The sequence below is a fragment of the Typopeltis vanoorti genome, chromosome 6, assembly GCF_054136105.1.
Source record: "Typopeltis vanoorti isolate ZY-2024b chromosome 6, IOZ_Tvanoo_1.0, whole genome shotgun sequence".
Classification (NCBI taxonomy): Eukaryota; Metazoa; Arthropoda; class Arachnida; order Uropygi; family Thelyphonidae; genus Typopeltis; species Typopeltis vanoorti.
The window spans coordinates 112,773,671-112,798,140 of record NC_143554.1 but is presented as its reverse complement, the minus strand read 5'-3'; the positions used below and the strand labels follow the sequence as shown (position 1 = coordinate 112,798,140).

Below are 24,470 nucleotides of genomic sequence, written 5' to 3'. Positions count from 1 at the left end.
TCTTAGTGCTAAGATCAACTCCTACTCAACTGTAATACTTCTTTTTTTACAACATTAGAGGGTGCCAAATTAGGACTTTAGATCTTTTGTTCGTTACAATTTGAATTGTTTCATTTACTCATTATCGCATGTAAACTGTAACATGTTGTTTGCTCTGAAAATACTAGTTTTGAAACCCAGCAAAACATGAGCCAGCCAGCTAATAAATGTCTTTTTATAATTTAGTTTGTTTGGTGTTGTAATACCATTAAAGTAAGTTATGAATAACATCCAACACCTAAGCTTAACAATTGGATTATATTTGGCATCTGTCTTCTGCAGAAGAGGGTTCAGAATTTGACCTAAACCTAATTTACAATCTGAAGGAAATACAGTGAAGTAGTGACTTGCAACTGATTTACTTAGTGCTACAGAAAATAAACACTATCGTCTTCCTCATTTGCCTTAGGCAAGTTGAGGCTACCATTAACAAAACCTTCCCAGGCCAGTCTATCAGCAACCAAGATATCTAAATTTCTGTAAGAGTTCAATTTCTGTAAGCTTTTTGTGTACCACAATACAAATGAATATTGATAAAAAAAACAATCATAACCTTGCCAATCTACAGAGCAAATTTCCACACAAACTTGGAAGAAAATGGACCAGAAACATCCAAATGGAATAAGATCACAAACTGATCATATTTTAATCAATGGAAAGTGAGCAGCAAGATCAGCTCAAAATTGCAGCAGAGCTTACAAAGCATAGAACTAAATTCCACCCATAGAACAGTCATCTTCATCATCACAAACCATGGGCTCACTGCCTGTTGGTGTCCGATGCCTCCTTCACTATCTTCTTCCACCTTACTTTGTCCAGTGCACAGTGTCACAGTTTCTGCACACCCATTCCCCACCAGTCCTTTATATCGTCTATCCATTCTCTGTATGGTCTACCTCTTCTGTTTAAACCATCCAAAATACCAAACATAAATGTCTTTATCTTCCGGTCCTCACTCATTCTACAGATGTGTCCAAATAATTGCAGCTTATGTTTTATAATCTTCTGCATTAGATTCACTTTTGGTTGTATCTTCCGATAGAGCTCTTCATTTGTGATTTTCTGTACCCATTCTTAGAATCTTCCTGTAACAAGTTCTTTCAAATGCCAAAATTCTTTTTCTTGATTTCTAGTACTTTTAGTTTTGTTTCAAGCTGATCACTTTACTTTTCCAGATGTTATCCATGGCTTTCAGATTTGTTCTTCCCTTTGCAATCCTGATCTTTCTTTCCTTTTTTTTTTTTTTTTACAGTCCAAATCATCATAGAACAGTAAGTACACATAAAATTTGTCTCAGTTCTTTTAAATCTAAAACAAGAATAAATTAAAGATGCCAAGAAATTATATTCTTGGTTACATCCTTTGTCCAAGTGTAAGCAAACAAAGTTTGCACGTGAAGTAACTTCACGACAGTAACCTTCAACATCTATTCTCTAATCCAAAGTATTTTAGTAATAAGGTGTGATACCTTTTGGCTACTTATATATGGAAACATGACTTCGGCATTACTTCAACCTCGGTATCACTTCTGGGTTCGGCTCCAGCTGATGAAACCTCAATAAAACAGAAGTAGAGGAGATGAGAAATCTAGGAGTGATGGTAGACAAGGACCTGAAATTCAGGGGCCACATTGCACAAGTTGTGAAGACATCACATCGAATAATGGTAATGATGCAGAGAACCCTGACATGCAGAAATAGAGGTTATGATTCCATTGCGTAAGGCATTGATCAGGCCTCATATGGATTATTGTGCACAGATTTGGTCACCGCATTTTCATGGTGATGAGGATATGTTGGAAATGGTATAGAGAAGATTCACAAAGGTAGTCACAGTGGTCTTTGGAATGTGGAGTACGAGGACAGATTGAGAGAATGTAAGTTGCAGAGCCTCGTGAATAGGAGGAAGAGGGGGGGGGGATGTGATTGAGACATATAAACTGGTCAGAGGTTGTTATCAGGTAGACATGGAAAATATTTTTCATTGAAATATTTTTTCATTGAAAATAGAATTGGAGAGGGGAGTAGAACAAGAGGCCATTGCTGGAAACTGTATAAAGAGGGTGTGAGCAAAGGAGTGAGATGCAGGTTTTTGTATGGAGGGTGGTTGGTGAGTGGAATACATTGCCTGAGTGTGTGTTGTGGATGAGGACACATTGAATCAGTTTAAGACGCAGTTGGATGAGCATTGTATGCAATAGTGAGTACCTCTCATGATTAGTCTCTGACTCCATGGAGGTCAGGTGTTGATAATAATAATAATAAAAGTCAAAATCGGTCTGGGTAATGACCCCCTTTCCATAATGCATAGCATTATACATGTCTATAAGGATATGTGCTTTGCATTGTGGGATACTAAGGCAAGTGATGTGAAGTCATTAGCCTCTATATATGAGTTGCCCAGCCATGAAGTTACTTCATGCACAAACTTTGTTTGCTTACATTTGTATGACGGATTAAACCAAAAATATAATTTCTTGACATCTTTAATTTATAGTATAACCAAGTGAAAAAACTTTCAAAAAATAAAACAAGAATAACAAATAAATATCACTGGAATAACCTAACTCTTCCTACCATACAAACTCGGTATAAAGAAGCACTACAGAACACACTAACAAAACAAGCTAACAGAAGGCCTAATGCCTGAAGAACCATCCCAGAGTTTTGCTCATATTATACAATCCATCTATGAAGTAGCAGCAAAAATCTTGGTCACCAAGACCTCTTCATCTTCTCAAAGAAAATAAGTAACACATACCAATGAAGAAGTGATAAAGAAACAAAATGACATTAAGCAGCAATACAGGAATCAGAAGACGTACAATCTACAAAATCAGTTAAAAAAACTAAACGATCAAGTATATTTGGCCTTTCAAAATGAAAAGGAAAACCATATCCAGGCTATCTGTCAAAATTAGAACTATATCAAAATATCCATGAAACCAAACAAATGTACCAGGTAGCTAATTTCTTGTACACTAAGGAAAGGAAGCCCAAAAAACTAAGAATAAAAGCTAAAAATAGCAAGATACCTGAAGATGTAAAACTTTTAGTGCAGAAGGCCAATCCGCCATCACCTATATTCAGTGCTCTTGCTCGCTACAGACCAACATTAGGACACAGAGGAAGACAAAGAAAGTTTTGGCAAAAACCACTTCAAAAATCTATTAAATAATTCATCAGTGAACTTTACTATAGATGCTTTGCCATGCAAAAGGAACTTCCCATTATGCATAACAGCTTTACATTGCAAGAATTTGAAACTGCCCTAAAACCCAAAAGAATGAAAAAGCACCTGGATTGGATGGTATTAACAGCAGAGACAATTAAACATGGCAGAAAAGAACTTTGGAAACAACTTAAATATCTGTAATACAGTTCTAGTTATATCTAACATTCCATCACAATGAAGAGAAGGCCATAATACCAATACCCAAAAAAAAAGTAATCTGAACAATCCAGAAAATTATAGAGGAATCGCAGAATAATTCCTACCACAATGAAAATCGATAACAAGATGCTTCTAAACCAAATGACACAATATGTAACACCTCTTCTGCTCAAAAATCAAATAGGTTTCTTGAAAAACAAAAGCACTGTTGAACACATTCAATGCCTTAGAAGGCTGCTAGACAGAGCAAGAGAAAAACTTTCCCTTAATCTTAAACTTTATAGATTTCTCAAAATCCTTCAATTCGCTTGATGCACCAAGCGATGTTCAAAATTCTCAGTTATTATGGCATACCTTTGAAAATAATCAAAGCAATATCAGAACCATACCAGTATGGAGAGATGACAGACCTATTTCCACTGGAGTTCTTCACAGGCTCTCTGGCACTATCTTTTTACTATAACCCTGATTATGCATTCTGACTCACAGGAAATTGGCACAGAACTCTTGAACTTCAGAATAACTATTGAAGATTTAGCAGGACAAATCCACATAAGCAGTCTGTTTTTGCAGATGATGATGTATTGATTAACATTCAAACTGATCAAAACCGCTTAGACAATTTATGTAAAAATGTAGCACTTATTAGGTTGACAGTCAACAGCAATAAAGCTAGTCCCAAAGTCTGCAAAAACAGACTACTTATGTGGGTTTGTCCTGCTAAATCTTCAAGAGTCATTCTGAAGTTATTCAAGAGTTACTGTGAGTCAGAATGCATAATCAGGGTAATAGTAAAAAGATGGTGCCAGAGAGTCTCTGTGAAGAACTCCATCCAATGGAAATATTAGACTAAATGACCACATTCTTGAAGAAATACATGATTTTTCAGTATCTTGTTCTTAACTGATACTCTAACATAGTGATGAAAAAGCAAAAAGCTCTTCAATTCCATAAAACTCTAATATCTAGAAATCTAATCTCATCACCACAAATACCAAATCCAATCTCAAACACCACAAATATTGGTGGTTTTGTCTGTACAAAACCACCAGTCAAGCCATATTTACATATGATGACCAGACATGGAACATCACTACTCAACAGGCAGTTACATCAATAGCTTTGGGACAACATGCCTAAAAACAAAACTGTGATTTAAATGGTAAGATCACATTCCTAATATCGTCATTCTTGAAGAAGGCCAGCAAAGGTCCCTAATAGAAACAATTCAAAAAATTCACTTGAGATGGTTAGTACACCAACTTAGACATCCACCATCACCAATGTTCAATGCTCATGCTCTCTACAGACCAACTAATGAACACAGAGGAAGACCCAGAAAGCATTTTGGGCAAAACATAAGCAAACTTCTTTTTAAAGATGAGGCTCATGAGCCATCTGATTTACACAAGACAATATACATAAGAAAACTTCTTTTTGAGGATGAGGCTCATGAACCATCTGATTTACCACTTGGCACAAAACAGGTGCCATGAAATATTATCGCATATGCTCAAGGCATGCTCAACCAAACTAGGCAAGCCCAAACTCAGGAAACATCCCACAGGAATGAAAAGAATGTGCAAAAATTGAAATGCTTAACTACAGACCTATGGATAAGCCAGATAAAGGAAAGGGATACAGGAAGTTTATTTTGCACTTGGTAAGACTATAATAAATTTAGTTTAATCCTTTATCCAAGGGTAAGCAAACAAAGCTTGCACCTGAAAATATCTTCAGAACTGAGGTAAGGTGGTACATCCCTTGGCAAACTCATAGCAAAGGTGGACCAAGCTGGAGGCTGTTACATAAACTGGAGAATGTTAACCATTGTTGGAATAAATGAATTGGACAAGAGGTGGCTGACAGGTATCATAAAGTGGCATATGGAGAGTGTGAATCTACCAAATTTAAAGTGACCGGTGTATTCCTGTGATCAGTCCTTAGACCACTGTTGTTTAATATATACATTAATGATATTGAGAAGGACCTGACAGATGTTCTTCAATTGCCTGCTTATGATGAAAAGAGATAGAACCACCAGGAATGCTACTGATATATAGCACTTACAGAATAGTTTGAACAGGCTGCATTTGAGTAAGCAAATGATAATGGCTATCAGTTCAATGTTAATAAGTGTACAGTTATACACTTTGGCATGATGAGATTTCCAACAGTGATGCTGACATAAGCACTGATATGTAAGATAAGTCATTTTGCCTCTTTACATGGCCTTGATACAACATCACTTGGACTACTGTGTGCAGGTCTGGTCTCCTAATTTCCATGGTGATGCTGATACATTGGAAAGAGTGACGATATCAGGATTGTGGAATGTAGATTATGAGAACAAATTGGGAGTATGTGCATTGCAGACAAAGAGAGGTGATATCACAGAGGAACATAAACTTCTGAAAGGGTGTTATATCAGTTGATGAAAATTTTTATTATATGGAATATGGAGAGAAGACAAGAAGAAAGGAAGGGATATCCATTGAAGTTCAGTTTGTGTGCAGTTAAGAAAGGGGTGAGAACTACATTTTTCTCAGATAGAACAGCGAATAGAAAAGTTTATATGTTGAAGCAGTAAGTGCATCTAATGTGAATGAGTCCTCGTTGAGTCCTTGAGGGTCTTTGATAATAATAATACATTTCACTTTCATCCTCATTCCATTTCCCAACTTTTTAGCTATAAAAATCCTCCTGAAGAGCCACAATGCTAATTACTAATACCCTCCCAATCTGCATGATGCAACTCAATGAATAATGTTTAATGAATTAAGGAAAATTAAATGTGGAATCCCACATTTAACTTTCCTTATATACAACTATCAAAATCTGTCAATTCAATCCACTTTTTTAATATCTAAACCCATATGTTCTCATAATGAAAGGAATCGTTATGTGGACTTTTTTTAACTGAAGGTAAGTTGGGCAATCTCATGTGAAGATAGGATTCCTCCCTCCCAGAAACTCAGATTTTTTTCATTCCACATCCAGGCAATTTGGCCACAGAACACAGAAACAAAAATACCATTGAGTGGTAAACAGCACAAATGTGTGGGAAGATTAAGTAGTATAGATGATGGGTTGTATAGCGTAGAGAAATGTAAAAATAATAAAGGTGACCAGATTACTAAAACAGAAACATCCCTTAACAAATCTATGTTGACCTTCATAAATAATATTATCTTAGTGTGTCCCATTCTATATATAAGCTCTTAATAATATCTCCAAAATCTTATGAAAGAAACACAAACCGGTCTTCAATGCCTTAATTTTATCATTACTGTTATGCAATACTCTTCCATTACTATTCCAGCTGCAAGGCTAAACAGCCAAGTCAATAGTGGCAAAGTCAGTTCCTTAGCACATTTGCTCAAAACATCACAAAATCTGATCTAGTCCCACTGCCTTGCTGACATCCAGAGCACTTAATACTCTAAATGTTCTCATTTTATTCACTTCTAATTCTTAGATTCTCATTATCCCTCGAGGAATAAAACCTTCACCAGGATGAAATACCCTAATCATGTGATTAAAAGCTCTACTATGTCAATGATCACATGACCACCTGGCTCCATCTAGTAAGATTATTCATCTGCAATTATTTCTGCTCTGCTGACCACATAACAAAAGAACTTGCGATTTTTTCATCATTTTGAAGAGAACTGAAGTGAAAGTGATGGGACAATAGTTTGATGGTGGAATTTTATCTTCATGTTTTGGAATGGGCTGAATATAGGCTTATTTTTGTGTTGCATGTTAAACTCATGGGCACGAAAGATTGGGTGTTAATTCTGGAGCAGAAGTTTTTGACACAACCAAGTTTGAACCAGGAAAGCTTGCTTTAAACAAACTATTTTCTGACGTTCTTCCTGGTGAAAGACTAAGTAAGATTATGAGACCTGTGTGTGTATCATTATACATGCCAAGAAATATTATTGTTGTTTGCTTACACTTGGATTAAGCCAAGAATATAATTTCTTGGCATCTTTAATTTATAGTATAACTAAGTTAAAAAAAACTTTCAAGTGTGTGTGTGTGTGTGTGTGTGTGTGTGTGTGTGTGTGTGTGTGTGTGTGTGTGTGTGTCTTAATTTGTATGTGCACATGCATGCACTCACTTGCAGGTTATTCACCTGTTTTTCAGGATGAAAAACCACAACTTAATTAATCCCAGACCAGATCAAACCAGCCCCATGAACACACGCATCTACAGAGTAACCAACCTATTCCATAGGATTTCAGTTCTGATACCTACATGGTGAAAGGTGTAGGTCTATCCATCAGGGTAAATTAGGATACACACACACACACACACACATGCATATACAATTTTTTGTACACAAAGTCCCAAGTTTAAAATGCTTTGTTAATGCACACAAAACTTTGGAGTTTTGAACAACAAAAGGGAAAAAAAAAAAAGGCTGAAAAGTGAACAACATTCTGTACTTTGTCAGAATGTAAAGATATGAGTGACTGATGAGAAAGTGGCAACAAAATTTTCTATCACAGTACATCTAGTCCTGAAATGATAATGGTTAAAAAAGCACACAGAACACCCTAAAAAAAAAATCCTTTGCAAGTGAATACTTAATCTTCCGAATAAACTGGTGGAGTAACATTTTGCTTCAATGCACTTTTTTTAAAGAATGCTGCATTTTTAAAATTGTTAGTTTTTGAGTAGAACATTTTGAACTTCCATATTTGAGGTTCTTTGTTTGTAACTTGTAATTAACTATTTAGATAACCACATGCGAGTTGTTACATTGCCACTGGTCCTACATCTAGATATACAACAAACACAAGAAATGCATCATCGTATGTTACACTTTCACCCAAGCCTACACATTTTACCGTGCAAGCTTCCTTAACCGATAATCCAGCAGAATAGGTTGGTTGCTCCTTATTCCCAGTAGTATCCCATGTCTGTCAAAGCGTGTGTTCATGGAGACAGTTTGGCTGCTTTGTGGGAAGAAAAATCCAAGGAAAAACTGGGAAAAAACCCTGCTGGCCACGCCCAAGACCGGCTAACTTGGCTATGACTGAGGAAGATCCTTAAGCTCCTCACATCACCAACGGGAATCGAACCTAGGACACTCCTTCCCCAGGCGTGTAACCACTAGGCTAACCGCATGGAAGAAATGTGTATGAAAAAAAATCTAGTCTTAGGCCAAGAGAAGTTATTTTCCATTTAAAACTGATGTGCACTCTAACTTATATCTGTATAATTTTAATATAAGTGCTAAGCATCTAGCATCTATATTTAAGGGATGAGAATCTAGAAAAGTAGTTACAATATATGTTATTACAGTAATGACACAATATTCAGCCACTTCGAATCCATGTACTACAAACTATTAATGGTTATCTTATTATCAAGTGATCAGCCATAGACAAACTTGCAGTATATGCCAGATATTGAAACAGGTGGGTTACAACTAGCCAGGATCTAGAGATCTGCTCAATCAATGAGAAAAGTCAATGCTTCCAAGGGTTTAAAATAAGTTTGTATTTTACTGATAACATTTTTTTGTGGGACTTCAAGAAACTAATGAAGCCGGAGATCTAAGAGTGATAGCAGACAGAGCTGAGGATAGAAGATGCATTGCAGAAGTGATAAAAATAGAGCAAAGGATAATTGCAGACTGCAAATGACACTGATGAGCAGGGATAAGCATGCCAGTGGTTGCTTTATAAGACCTGAACATGATGGACTACTATGCTAAGTTTGGATTCAAAGCTTCAATGTGTTTTGAGATATAGAACTTGGTAACCAGTATAACACCAAGACTAAGGGAAAAATACAACACCCACAGTGCTAACATACTATAGGTTTATACTTTTCATTAGTGGATATCACTAAAAAAAAAAAAGATATAAGGGACTGTGGAATACAAAAGTTGATAAACAGGCTGAACAAGAGAAGATATGACAACATAAAAGGCTATTATAGAACAGACACAGGAAAAAGTTTTCAATATTCCTCAACAGACAAGAGAACAAGGAGTATTTTTTTGGAACTTGAGAAACTTTGAGTTTTGGTCAGAATTATAGTCAAAACAACTAAGATTATGAGGACAATTATTATGGATATGTTCTCAATCTGATGTGCCTATTTTGCAGGATGAGATGACAACAGTAGCTTTCTGGCAGGGAAAAAATTTGTCACTTCTGTATGTAAAAAATAATTCACCTTCATTTGAAACACCTATCCTATAATGTTTAAAGGTTTTTCAATAAAACTAGAGTTAAATAGGATGAGAAAAGAATTGGAGAGGTAGTGCATGCATGCATGTGCACACGCACACCAGTCCCCTCTCCAATCCATTCCATTTGTTTATCATATTTCTCAAGATAAGCAAGTGGAATGAATTGGAGAGGAAGTGGCAAGTGCATCAGTATAGAATTTATATGTTGTTTATTATTTTAACGGTATAATAGAACACAGAAACTAAGTAAATAATTAATTTATTGACCGAGGATCTATGGATCACCAAAAATTCACAAACCAGGCACACCCCTACGCCCAATTGTGGACAGTATAAATAGTCCCACATACAAACTGGCTAGACATTTAGCGAAGCTACTAGCCACTCTCACTAACAATTCTCCCTCCTTTATCAAAAATTCAGCACGCCTAAAAAGCATCTTACAACACCTCACCCTAAAAAGCTCAGACATAATAGTAAGCTTTGACATCACTTCACTATTCACAAATGTACCACTAATAGAAACCCTCAATCTACTGAAGTCACACTTCCCTCCTGATATATTTGAACTATTCAAATTCACAATACATGCAGGATATTTCACATGGAAAGGGAAAATATACAAACAAATTGATGGGACAGCCATGGGCTCCCCCCTTTCTCCCCCCCTAGCCAACTTTTACATAGAACACCTGGAAAAACAAGCAATCAATACAGCCACTCTCAAACCAACACTTTGGCTACGCTATGTTGATGATGTGCTTGCTATTTGGCCACATGGCCCTGAGACATTGAAAACATTCTTAGCACATTTAAATAGCCAACATCCAAAAATCCACTTTACTATGGAACTGGAAGCCAACAACTGTCTGCCCTTCCTGGATACACTCATCACACGTCTCCCAGATGTTTCCTTATCATTTTCAGTTTTCAGAAAACCCACACATACAGGCAGATACTTACACAAACAATCACACCATCATCCTTCTCAACAATATGGCATATTAAAAACGCTAACCCATAGAGCGAGAGCAATCTGTTCAAATGACAAGGCTCTGACTGCTGAACTGACTCACTTACGCCACACCTTCTTGGCCAACGGCTACAATCCACAAAAAATAAACAAAATACTAAACACTCCTAAGAAACCCCTCCCACCATCTACCACAGAGAACTACAACAAAACAGTCACCATCCCCTACATTAAAGGCACATCCGAAAAGATCTCAAGAATCCTCAATAAACATAAATTACGCACCACATTCAGACCATGTAGCAAATTAGCCACCCTCATCCGCTCACCCAAGGACAGCATTCCTCCTTTATCACATCCAGGAGTCTACCAAGTACCCTGCTCATGCAATCAAGCCTACTACGGTCAAACAGGAAGAACTGTGAATATCCGCATCAGCGAACATAAACGATACGTCCGGAAATATCATTATGGGAAGTCGGGCCTAGCAGACCATGCTCTGGATACCCCTGCACACAGGATCAACTGGAAAAACACAAAAGTACTACACAGAAACCCATATAAATCAGAGAGATTGTTCTTAGAGGCGACAGAAGCCCTAAAACACACTCCAAATCTCAACAAATATGGCTGTATTAACTTGCCGAAGATCTGGGAGACAGTCATATTAAGAAAAAACTAGCACTTTTCTAGGACTCTAGTAATATATGATAGCGTTTTTTTTTTTTTTTTTTTTCCAGATAGAGGGCGCCAAAATCAGGACTCTAGTCTTTGTGTTGCTGCTACAATTTTGGTTAAGTACACCATGTTGTTTTAGTCTCGCGTATTGTGACAAACAGTGTTTTTGTGCTCTGAAGATGCTGGTTATAATACCAGCGAAATATCAGCATCAAGTCAATAAATTAATTATTTACTTAGTTTCTGTGTTCTATTATACCGTTAAAATAATAAACAACATGTTCGACGAACACATAAGTCTGTCCACACGTTTAAGTCTGTCCACACGTTTATAGAATTTATATGTACAGCAATAACTCAAACAATGCTGTTTATGTATAACAAAAACCTTAAGTATTAACTGAAATCACACTGAACAGAGCACTGGTACAGGTTTCAGGGTGCTGCATTCCAAACAGATATTTTTTTTATACAAAAAAAAAAAAAAATGACTAGGAGATCCTTAACAAGCATTAACTGATGTAATGAAATAATTCAACACGATTAAACAGACTGATGATATAACCTCCCAGTTCAATACCATGATGCATTTTAAATAAACCATAATCACAAAAAGGAATTAGATATGGGAAAAAAAAAAAGAATAATTAAAGATTTTTATTGTTTATGATTGAATTATAGAATAGATACACATTTCTGAAAAACAGCCACATCTTTGCTGCTGCAATACCGTAGTGTGGCTAGGTATTTAAATGCAATAAATATATGTATGAACAAGTGCATTTGAAAATGTTTTTATGATGCTTGGAAATGCACATTCCACTTTATTTTATAACATACTGCTGCTCCAATGTATTACAATACAAATGTGTAAAATGTATAAAATTGCCTTTCTGAGAACATTACAATAAATATACTGTAATAAATATTACATTAATTACAATACCGTAATCTAATCCCAAACAGGATGGGTTGATCAACCTATGGTACATTGGAAGATAAGAAATACCCAAATAATAATGGCAATGATATTATTTTAACATTTTAGAATCAATTATCATTAATAGCAGCATTAGCATTATTATCAATACTTATCACACTTCATAAAATAAAAATGAAGTTACTACTACTATTCTCCAGGTAAAAGAATGCACTCTTAATTCAACTTCTAGAAATATCCCATTATTATGCTTTTCAATGCCACCTCAACTTTTCTGGCCTACTCAATGTCTGTTATTTCTCTCTCATTTAACATTTCCAAGCTTTCTTTTTAATTTGTAGTCCTCGAATTTATCCTCATAGATAATATTCTGCAACAAAGATATTAATTACTCATCTGTGGATATTCTCTCCTCTTCTCCAATATCACTTCCTCTTCCTGCTACACATCAAAAATCCAGAACCCAATCTTTTCACAGTATGATCAAAACTTCACATAAAAGAAGTGCTCTAACCACTAGTCAGTTATTTAAAAATAAGCTCTTATTAAATGACTGCATGTTACATTATTCACTATACTCTTCTACATTTACTATAAAAAGAAATCAAAATTTAATCCCCACCTCTTGAAATTAAGCATGTGAGACAAAAATATTTGCACAAATTTTCTTTAGATAACCCAGATGAGTCTTTGACTCCATGAGGTCTTGGGGTGGTAATAATAATAATATAACAGTTTTGAAAGTCATTAGCTTGCTACACATTAAATCCAGCCAGCCTGCTACAATAAGGTTAGCTCCCTTTTTAACAGATACAAGAATAATAAAAAGGAAAAGAAATATATTTATAAAGTAAGCTTATCACTTAGTGGATTACAAAAACAAAAAATTTTTGATGCATCTTCTCTTCAAGGATTAGGCATGTGCCTGTTCTGGCTTCAATAGTCTTTCCATCTTGCAGCTGGGTCTTCATCTCCTCTCTCATTCCCTTTGATTTATATTTATCCATCTCTTTTGGTAGCTGATATATTTCCATCCTAAATAGATACTCTTTCCATTTCTCTCTATATTTCTTGATCTTTTTGTTTACATTGTGAATATCTAGCTTTCTTCTGGTGTCTTCAATTGTTATATGATCCAATTTTGTGAATCCTTTAATTCTTCTTAAAAATCTCATTTCTGCAGCTTGTATTTTATTTTCTTCTTTCTAACAGTCCATGTTCTTGAACCATATAATAGAGTGAAAGTGGCCATTACTTTATAAAACCTTAGATGAGTTTGTCTTTTTTTTTTTTTTTTTATTATTCAGTGTCCTTTTAACTGTTCCACAGATTTACTGAAATTTCTTTATTTTTTCCTCTATATCTTTATCTTTTAGATATGCATCATGCAACCTAAATAATTAAACTGTCATCTGTTCTAGTATTTTCTATGACTATTTTTGATCTAACATGATTTCAACCTTTAAATGTCATGACATTTGTTCTCTTTTGTGAAATGTTTAAATTGTATTGTTCACTTATTTTGCTCTTTTGTCTTAATTCGAAATTAATTTTTGAGGGTCATCTTCATTGCCATGTAATATAATCTGCATACAGCACTGTACTGATAATAGTTCTTATCTTCTGGTTAACTGGATACCTTGTTTTATTGTTGCTTTCCATATTTTAATAATCTGATCAATATATATATATATATATATATTGAATAGAGTTGAAGATAAGCTACATACCTATCTAATACTTTGAATAATATAGTTCCCTTCTGTGGAAAGTTTTTTCACTTGGTTATACTATAAATTAAAGATGCCACGAAATTATATTCTTGGTTGCCCTGTCTTCAAAATACTTCAGGTGCAAACTTTGTTTGCTTACACTTGAATAAAGGATTAAACCAAGAATATAATTTCTTGGCATCTTTAATTTATAGTATAAGCAAATGAAAAAACTTCTATCTCTAATCCAGAGTATTTTAATAATAAGGTCTGACACCTTTTGGCTACTTGTACATGGAAATATGACTTCCACCTTACTTCAACCTTGGTATCACCTCTGGATTTGGCTCCCACTGATGAGACCTCGATAGGGGTCGGAACTGGTGGGGGCTGGCTTTGAGAGGCTCTGCTTGGGGATAGGTTTTTGCCTGTCTCTGAGTAGGGCCACTGCTGAGATTATGGCTCTGGCTGGTGGTGAGGTGAGCCTGCCACTGGGTAGAGCCAACACTGAGAAGTTCTTCTTTCTTGGTGATGGAGTGAGCCTGTCACTGAGTGGAACAACGCTGAGTTGGACGGTCTTTCGGCCACTATGGAGTGGTCTATGGATCGTCCTAATTTTTAAAGAGGTCTTTACTTAAATATACCTCAATAAAGGTTGAAACCAGGCTGGGTAGTGACCCTTCCCATAATGCATAGCATTATACATGTCCATAAGGACATGTGCTTTGCATTATACGACACTAAGGCAAGCGATGTGAAGTCATTAGCTTCATATATTACTATATATGAGTTTCCCTGTCCTGAAAATACTTCAGGTGCAAACTTTGTTTGCTTACACTTGGATAAAGGATTAAACCAAGAATATAATTTCTTGGCATCTTTAATTTATTGATGTATATATTCTCCACCACCACATTTCCAAAGTTCTGTATTCATGCCAACCAATCTGGTTGATTTTCTATTTTTAGATATTATTTCTTTTTTTTTAGTTCTAATCTAACTGGTTCTATATCAGTACTGATTTCTTCATTGTTATCTGTTATTAAACATGGATCATATCATAAATTCTTGTAATGTTCTATTCGTTGTTTCTCTTGTGTGGTATCTCTTTCTTCATTGCTTAATTTCCATAATATTTGTATGCTAAGTTTTGTCTTCCATGCATATCTATTCCTATTTCATTAATAAATCTGTCCTAAGAATCTTGGACTTTCTCTACTATGGTTTTAGCTATTTTTCTTTTTTCTTTGTATATTATTTCTGTCTCTTTTGTATGTTTTTTAAGGAATGATTTGTATGCCATTTGTTTTTCTTTTATTTCGCTTTCTATAAATGTGATCCAAATTTTTATTCATCATCATCATATTTGTCAAGGATTTAGGCCTAGAGTGGCCTGTTCCGGCCTTAGAAGTCATCGCTGAATCTCCTAAGAGGACATCCTGGTTTTCTTTTCATAGTGGTTTGTAATTTAAGGCTTGTTTTGGAAATCTGTTTTCATTCTTTCAACATGTTCCATCCATTTATGTTTATATTTTTTTAATTTTTTTCTATTACTGATTCCTGGTTTAATTCTTTCATAATTTATTTTGTGATCGAATAGAGTATACTTTGCAGTTTTACTCAAACTTCATTTCAGCTCTTTTTGTTTTATTGTCCAGATTTCACTTCCATACCATAGGACTGGTATGGCTAATGTATTGTATACTTTTAGTCTGGTTTGTTTTTGAACTAGGTTAGGTTTAAATATAGAATTAATTATACTTGTTATTTTTAAATATTTTTCAATGTTTAGCTTATATCTTTTTCATATGTAATCATACATCCTAGGTAGTTAAATGAATTCACCTGTTCTAAAATCTTGTTATCTATTATTATTTTAGTTCTTACTGGATCTTGTCCTTTTAAAGGCCGTCATTTTTGATTTTTCTGTTGACATTATCATTCCATAATCTTTGGCTATCTCATTTAAATTTAAAATATCTTTCTGTAAGTTATCTTCAGAATTTGTAATTATTATTTTTTCATCAGCAAAAAGGAGAGTGTTTAAGTTCACAGTAAGTGAGATTAATACAGTGATGGAAATTTTTATTCCATTTTATTATTATTTCATTTAGATAAATATTAAAAAGATTTGTTGAACCTGTCGGACTCCTTGGTTTAACTCTCTCTCTCATACATGATAGCTCATAATTTAATCTAATTTGCATTTGATTATTTTCATATATACTTATGATAGCTTTTAGAATATTGTTTGGTATTTGTCTTTCTTTTAACATGTTAAATAAAATGCTTCTTTTAACTTTGTCAAATGCTCTGCCAAAATTTTATTCTTTTTAATATTTTATTTTTCTTTCCAAGTACTTCAGGGTGCTTAAGGGTCAAAGCTGTATAACTGAGAGGAGACTTCCACATAGCCTTTAAAGGAATGCGGAGAACCGACCAGGGCTTCTGACATAATGTCCAATCCTCATCTTCTCGTGGTGCACCCTGTTGGGTATCTACTTGGATACTGAACGAACGAGGATGGGCTGGCAATTTGGGATTTAGCCAACCAAATTGTATTCTTATTGGTTAAACCAAAATAAAAAAAAATGATGGTACGATATGACAAAATTTCATGCCGGCTGGGGCGTCGCCCGGTTAAACAAGGGCCCCGTTGTTTTCGCCAGGTAACCAGGGCAAACAGTGAAAAGTCAGCTACTGGAACAAATCTGTAAACAAACACCAAATCAACATCACCAGAGTTAAAGATCGGTACTATCAACATAAGAAGCCTGAATGGCAAAGAAATAGAGCTAGCTGAGGAAATAGATAAGTACCAGATCGACATAATAGGGGTGACTGAAACAAAAAAGACAAAAACGGGTGAGATCTTTCTGAGCAATAAATACAAAATGTTATATTCAGGCAATGACAATCAAGGAAAAGAAGGAGTAGCCATAGTATTGAACACAAAATACGAGGCTAATCTTCTTGAATGGCAGTCAGTCTCAAGTAGAGTAATGTGGGCAAATATGAGAATGGGGAACTGGACAATGAGACTTATTTGTGCCTATGTACCACAGAAGGTTCTACTAAGGTAGAAGTGGAGGAATTTTTTGAGGCTTTAGAAAAAGCAACTGACACAATGAAAAAGGAAAATTTGGTCCTTGTTGGGGATCTAAATAGCAGAGTAGGAAATGATTGTCAGACATACAAAAATATTTTGGGAAAATTTGGAGAAAAGAGCAAAGCTAATAATAATGGCATATATTTGTTGGATTTCTGCTCAGGACATGGACTGGTTATTACTAACACCATGTTCCAACATAAAAATGTGCACAAATTCACATGGAGAGAAGAGGCAAGGAATAAGAAAAGTGTCATTGACTATGTTATTGTTGATAGTGATGGTTTCTCCCTGGTGCGGGACACCAGAGTGTACAGAGGATTTGAAATTGGAAGTGATCACTACTTAGTCTTGAGCAGGATAAAATTGAATTTCATATTGAAAAGAATAACATGTAAGAAAGTTTTAAAGCGAATAAAAGTTGAGCAGCTCTCAGATGTGAACTGTAGACTAAAATACACAAAGATTATTGAAGAAAAAAATGAAAGAGTTTGAGAACAGGAATCAAACATTGGAGATTCAGTGGCAAACTCTGAAGAAAACATTGATTGATTCTGCCAGAGAGGCATGTGGTGAGGTTGTCTGCAAGGATAAAAAAATCAGAACTCCCTGGTGGACACAAGAAGTTAAAGAGGCAGTGAAGGAAAAGAAGAAAGCATATCAAAAGTTCTTGTCAAATAAGTCAGTTTGTGCTCTTAGAGAAAACACTGTGTAAAACTAGCTAAACAAAAGTCATGGGAGGACTTTGGCAAGAATATAGAAAATAAATATCAAGAAGGTGGCAAGATATCCTGGAGGCTGTTGAAAAAAGCTCAGATGAGGAAAGAGTGCTGCAAAAGGAACTACAGATGATAAAGGTGACATAAAAACGGGAGAAAAAGATATCCTTGAAGTATGGAGTAATTACTTTGAAAAACTGCTAAATGAAACAAGCAATGATGACAGCTAAGTGATAAAAAACACTGACCAAGCATGCAGTCAGGAATACATATCGATACTTGAAGTAGAAAAAGCCATTAACACTTTCATTGCCAAGCTGAAAATTGGAATTTGAATTTCGTGTGGTGGCCAACTTTTTTTTATTTTGTTAACGACGTCCACGCGATAACGCATGATCGGCCTTTTGGTGAGAACTCGCATCGCGTGTTTGGCAATGAACATGTTAAAGTCTTGAAATGTGGAAAGGCAGCATGAGTAGATGATATTAGACCAGAAATGGTGAAGTATGGTGGTATAAGAGTCTTACATTGGCTGCACTGCATAGTTCAGAAAGCCTGGACAGAGGGACAAATTCCAGATGATTGGAGTATAGCTCTCATAGTACCCATATATAAAAATGCAAATAAAACTGAATGTGAGAATTACAGAGGTATTTCCCTACTGAGTGTTACTGGGAAGATCTATGCAAGTATACTTGAGAAACGGTTGAGAAGAATTGTGGAAGAAAAGCTTGGTGAAGAACAAGCTGAATTCAGGTCAAATAGAGGCTGTCAGGATCATATCTTCACTTTACGACAAATAGTCGAGAAATCATGGGAATATAACAGAGATCTGTATTTAAGTTTTGTCGATTTGGAAAAGGCATATGATATGACAAGGTGCCAAGAGAGAAGCTATTCAATATGCTACAGTCATATGGTGTCAATGGGGCATTATATCAAGCAATACTTAGTCTTTATTTGAGTTGTAAGTCAGCAGTTCGAATTGAAGGAAGTACAGGAAGATGGTTTAATGTTAAATCTGGTGTGAGACAAGGATGTACATTATCCCCTCTGTTATTCATTATCTATATGGATCACATTATGAAGGAAAGTGGTATTAAACATGATATCAAAATTGGAGATGTTAATATCAGCTCTTTGCTTTATGCGGATGATGTTATACTTCTAAATAAATCTGCTACAAGTCTGCAGGATTTTCTGATTAAATTGAATAGCTGTTGTAATAGATATGGTATGAAGGTCAGCAATAAAAAGACAAAGACAATGAAAATAGGTAGAATCATTGAAAATGTCAACTGTGTTGTGAATGGAGAACCTGTGGAACAAGTGAAACATTTCAGCTACTTAGGCACGATTTTTACTGAAGATGGTAAATTAAATATAGAAATAGACAATAGAATCAGCAAAGCTGGTATGGTAGGAAGTCAATTGAATAAATTCATATGGAATAAGAGAGAAATTAGTCGGAACACTAAATTAGCTGTATACAAGACAGTGTTCAAACCAGTTTTAACTTATGGATCTGAGAGCTGGATCAGAAGTAAAACACTTGACCAAAGACTAGAGACCGCAGATATGAGAGTCCTGAGAAAGATTATAGGCGTGAACAGATGGCATCAATGGCAATATCATATTAAAAACGAGGATATTAGGAAAGAACTTGATATTGTCTGCATCCAGGAATGCGTTAGCAGAGCTAATCTCAGGTGGTATGGTCACCTAAACAGAATGGGCGAGGAAAGATTAGCAAAAACAAGTGTTCTCTGCCAGGTTGGTAGCAAAACGACCCAGAGGAAGACCAAGATATAGGTGGATTGATACGGTACAAAGTGCCTTAGACGATAGAAATACAAGATCTGATAATGTTGGAGTCTTGACAAGTAACAGACTGATTTGGAGGAAAATTGTAGATAGGAAGTTAGTAATGATGTAATTTTTTTCATGTTGTACTATCATATCCTGTACACCTTTTGAGGGTACATGGCAGGAATTTGATGATGATGTACTTGAGAGGCTTCTTTATGAATTATCTTTATCAAAGTTTTCCATTCTTCAATATTTTCAATGATTTTGGCTTCTTTTAGGTAATCTGTTAATCGTAATTGATATAGCATCCTAATGCTTCTTGTAATGATATACTTTAGATGTGTGTTCTATTTCTTGTTTTTTTTTCTTATTTCCTTTCTCCATTTTGTTAGAATTTCCATTTTAGTAATGATTTGAAAAAAAAATTTCATTTCCTCTGTAAACATGTATGTCTCTTAGACATGCAGCTAGTTTCTGATTAGTAATGATATAATCAATTATATATCTTGTTCTTCTGCCATTCCAAGTATATATATATATATATATATATATTTTTTTTTTTTTTCTTTTGAAAAAAAAAAGTATTAGTTACTTTTAAAAATTATTGAAAATACAGGAGTAACCATTTGGGATTGGATTATTTCCAACTTTAGCATCTCCTACTATTATATATACATATACAGATATACAGTAGGAGATATAGGAGATAATATAATATATAACATACAGTAGATTTTAATTTTAAGTCATTTTTATTACATCTTGTAAATGTTTTTGTAGTAGTTCCACAAAAAATTGTTCAGAGTTCTCTTTTCTACGTTCTTAAGGAGCATATACTCCTATATTTAAGTAGCTGCTATTTGTTTTTCATTTAACTGTTATAATTTGATCATTTACAAAATTTTACTTTCATATTCTATTTTTCCATTTATTATCGATTAAAATCACTTCACTAGAAGCTCTGTTATGTTGGTCCACTCCATAGTAAAACCATCTATATGTTTTGTTCCCTTTTAATTTCTTTTTTTTTTTTTTTTTTTTGTTTTATCATGGCTATATTAATATTTTTAGTTTTGCTAATTCTAATTCCACAGATAAAAAGTATATGTCTTGCTATCCTATGGAAAATTTCTGTATATATATATATATTCCATAAATGACCAATCATGAAATGCTGGAAATACTTTTTAAAGAAAATGAAACACACACACAGGAAGTCCAAGTTCAAGAAGGAGAAACCATCTTGGACTTTTATCACAAACTTTAAAAAAAAAAAAGTTGGCTATTGGAATCTTCCTAGATGGCATCACCATTAGTTCACTGTTTAGTGAACTACAGCAAAAAGAGAGATAGTGGCTGACTGTAGAAGAACCTTCTCTACTTCTTGTTCGCTCCATATTGGAATCTTCCTAGATGGCATCACCATTAGTTCACTGTTTAGTTAACTACAGCAAAAAGAGAGATAGTGGCTGACTATAGAAGAATCTTCTCTACTTCTTGTTCGCTCCATGTCAGTGTCCTAATTATTGTAGCAATCTCTGATGTCCCTAGCCCACTGCCTGCAATTGCTACACATTTATCTCAACTTGTGTAATCTCTCCCACATAATACACAATGTGGAGAGCTTGGTCAAATCATATTCATATGCACATAACTAATATATGCAATCAAAAATATGAAGGATATATATATCATAAGGAATGACAAAGAAATTAGAATGGGGAGAGGATGTTAACTTGTGCTTTAGCACAAGTTAAAATAGTTAAGTTAAATAAATATTACCAACAACACCATCCACATCCCAACCCAAAACTAACACCCTCATCCACTCACCAAAGGACAAACTCAATCTTCTATCACATCCAGGAGTGCATGAAATGTCCTTTATACCTGTAACTTGTCTAACAGCAGATAGGAAGATCTGCTAGCATCTGCTTGGAGAACACTAGCAATACATTTATTACCATTATTATGGCAAAGTCAGGACAGACACACACACACACACAATGCTTTGGATACCTCTTCACATAAGATAGCACTAATGAAATAATCAGAAGAAGTCATTACAAGTAACCCATTCTTTGGAGTCTGCAGCAGCAAGTTCTCCCTTAGCCTTAACAAGCATGGTTGCATTAATTTACATCAAATTCCTGACATGTACCCTCAGAGGGTGTAGAAGATATAATGATAGCAATGATATACCTTTTCATGTACTAACTTCCGATCAACAATTTTTCCTCCAAATTAATCTGCTATATATAAGACTCCAATATTTCTAAGGCACTTTTTCTACATCAATCCACTTATATCTTGGTCTTCCTCTGGATCTTTTTCCTGTGATCTTAGCAAAGAACACTTGTTTTGCTAACCTTTCCTCTCCCATTCTGTTTAAGTGACCGTACCACCTGAGATTAGTTTTGCTAACACGTTCCTGAATGCTAACAATGTTAAGTTACTCTCATTTTTAATATGCTGTTACCATTGATGCCATCTGTTCACTCCCGATCTTTCTCAAAACTTCAAATCCAGAGGAAGACCAAGACTAATTAAATATGGAAATAAATAACAGAACTAACAAAGCTGATATGGTAGGAAGTCAACTGAATAAATTTATATGGAATAAGAGTGTTATTAGTAGAAACACTAAATTTGCTGTAAATTGGTTTGAACACTGTCTTGTATACAGCAAATTTAGTGTTTCTACTAATAACGCTCTTATTCCTTATAAATTTATTCAGTTGACTTCCTACCATATCAGCTTTGCTAGTTCTGTTATCTATTTCCATATTTAATTTGCCATCCATCTTCACTAAAAATTGTGCCTAAGTAGCTGAAATGTTTCTTGTTCTACAAGATTCAAGATGCAGTTGATAGTTTCAATGTTTTTACCTATTTTCACTGTCTGTCTTTTTATTTCTGATTTTCATATCAAACTTATTACAACACTAATTGAATTTAGTCAGGGAATCAACTCCAACCTAACAAGTGCAAATTTCTCTTCATTTAACATTGGAATGCCCAAGTCATGAGTTCTTTTGCCTATTATTATTTGAATTATTTTCAACACTAGTTATTTCCTGTGTATATGTTGTGACAAGTTGTTTGTGCTGCTCTGAAGACTATTTGAAAATCAGTGCAAAACTATTTAAGACATTATTTGCTCATGATGTTTAACAATGTCAATGTCAAAAATAAATTAAGGCAATCAGTACCATAAATTTAGAACACAATAATAATGCTAAAAACTAAAATTCATTAATATTATTCTTTATTGGTAACAGCATTCTAATTCAACAAACAACAGACATATTGGGCTCAAAATCCATATAATACAGATTAAATAATCAGTTCACCCACAGATCAACTATCTGTCAGTACATAAGAACTTTTGTACTTTCAAATTACATCATGTAATGCTGTACTTCATTTTAAAACATTACACTTTTTAATAATAATGTCATTTTTTATCCATCTTCTATCAAACATAGAAGATAACAGTTCTAAAATTTTGCAAGTTTTTTTTTTTTTTGTTTTCAAGTGCTTGAAACCTTTACATTCCTAACTTCCAGTACAGATCCTGTGTTTTACTTGAAAATGATTTCGGTTTATTCTTCAACCATTTTTCTTTCTTTCTTTTTTATTCTCTCATTAACATACCTATTGGTATCTATCCTATCCAAGTGGGAAAATAAAATATTTGTGTAAACTTAAGCCCTACTAGGATGAGAAATTAATAGTGATCTAATTATTTTAAAACTAATCGAAAATTAAATGCACTTTAAAATAAAAATAACTGCACATATACGATTCTTAACAATAAACTATCCACCCTTTTCATCAAAGATCAGAAATATGGTGCTGAATTACAACACTTAAAATTCTTTAAATCTTAAATAATGTTCCATTTATTAGAAGCTACGAGAACATAAACGAGTGAAAACAATATTGATAGAGCAGAAAGAGAGAGAAAGGGAGGTCGTAATAAAATACTTTACCTATACCTCTATTAGCAGCTGATCGTATATCCGTCTCAACGATACGACGCCCTTAGAAGATTAAGTTCATACGCCTGCCAAAATAACCTGTAAACCCGTTATTTCCTGAACCACATGGGAATGAGCAGAATTATATTATTAATAATTATTTCTGGAACACACTTGAATTAAAAATTACATCAAAATAGTAAGAAACTAACAGGCGTATTGCATAAAAATATACTGAAATCTGTTTAGGGATTGAACTGGTATATCGACTAAGTCATCAAAAACTCACACTCCTTTTTTTTTTTTTTTTTTTCAGAGATTATTATTTAGTCATACTTATAAAATTCCATGTTTATTTTATACATATACTAAATAGAAAAGAATGGTATACTTTTCTTGTTATCTTCTCTTTAAATCCGCTCTTCTTACAAACAAAGGGCATCGGCTCTATGAACCGGTATAATACTATAAACTAAGAAATCATGAAAATACCAGTGTTAACGCTGCTCGTCCACGCCCTTGGCAAGATGGCTAGTTTTGTAATTTTATATATTATGCACATCAGGATTTATTTTTCTTTTCAGCATAGACACACACATTACGACAGAATATTAACATTACGCGTTCACGACAACAAAGTTTGCCGTAAACTCGTAACTGAACACTATGAACAGCATATTTTTCCTCGGTACCTGAAAGCAGGAATTCCCCATATACATCAATTGAAATCATACTGGTTTATCCCTCTTTAAGAAATATGTATTAGTTTGCCTAGAAATCACACACAGTATAGAACTGAGTTTGCAGCGATATGAAAATACAAGACAAGGAAATAAAAGTAAAAATTACATAGATATTTCGATTGAAATCGTATCGCTTTATCCCTTTCTAATAAATTATA

General features: G+C 34.5%; 1 protein-coding gene across 3 annotated transcripts in view; it reads right to left on the bottom strand.

Moving 5' to 3' along the window:
- LOC150105819 (homeodomain-interacting protein kinase 2-like) overlaps nt 1–24,236 on the bottom strand; it is a 325,632-nt gene extending 301,396 nt beyond the window's left edge. The window contains exon 1 of one of the 3 annotated variants that reach the window (XM_090394360.1): nt 23,961–24,236. The gene's annotated coding sequence lies outside the window, so the exon portion shown is untranslated. Of the gene's footprint in view, nt 1–23,581; nt 23,678–23,960 lie in introns of those variants that run through there. The other 2 variants (XM_090394362.1, XM_090394361.1) reach the window with 2 other exon arrangements.
- Between the last annotated feature and the right edge of the window lie 234 nt (nt 24,237–24,470).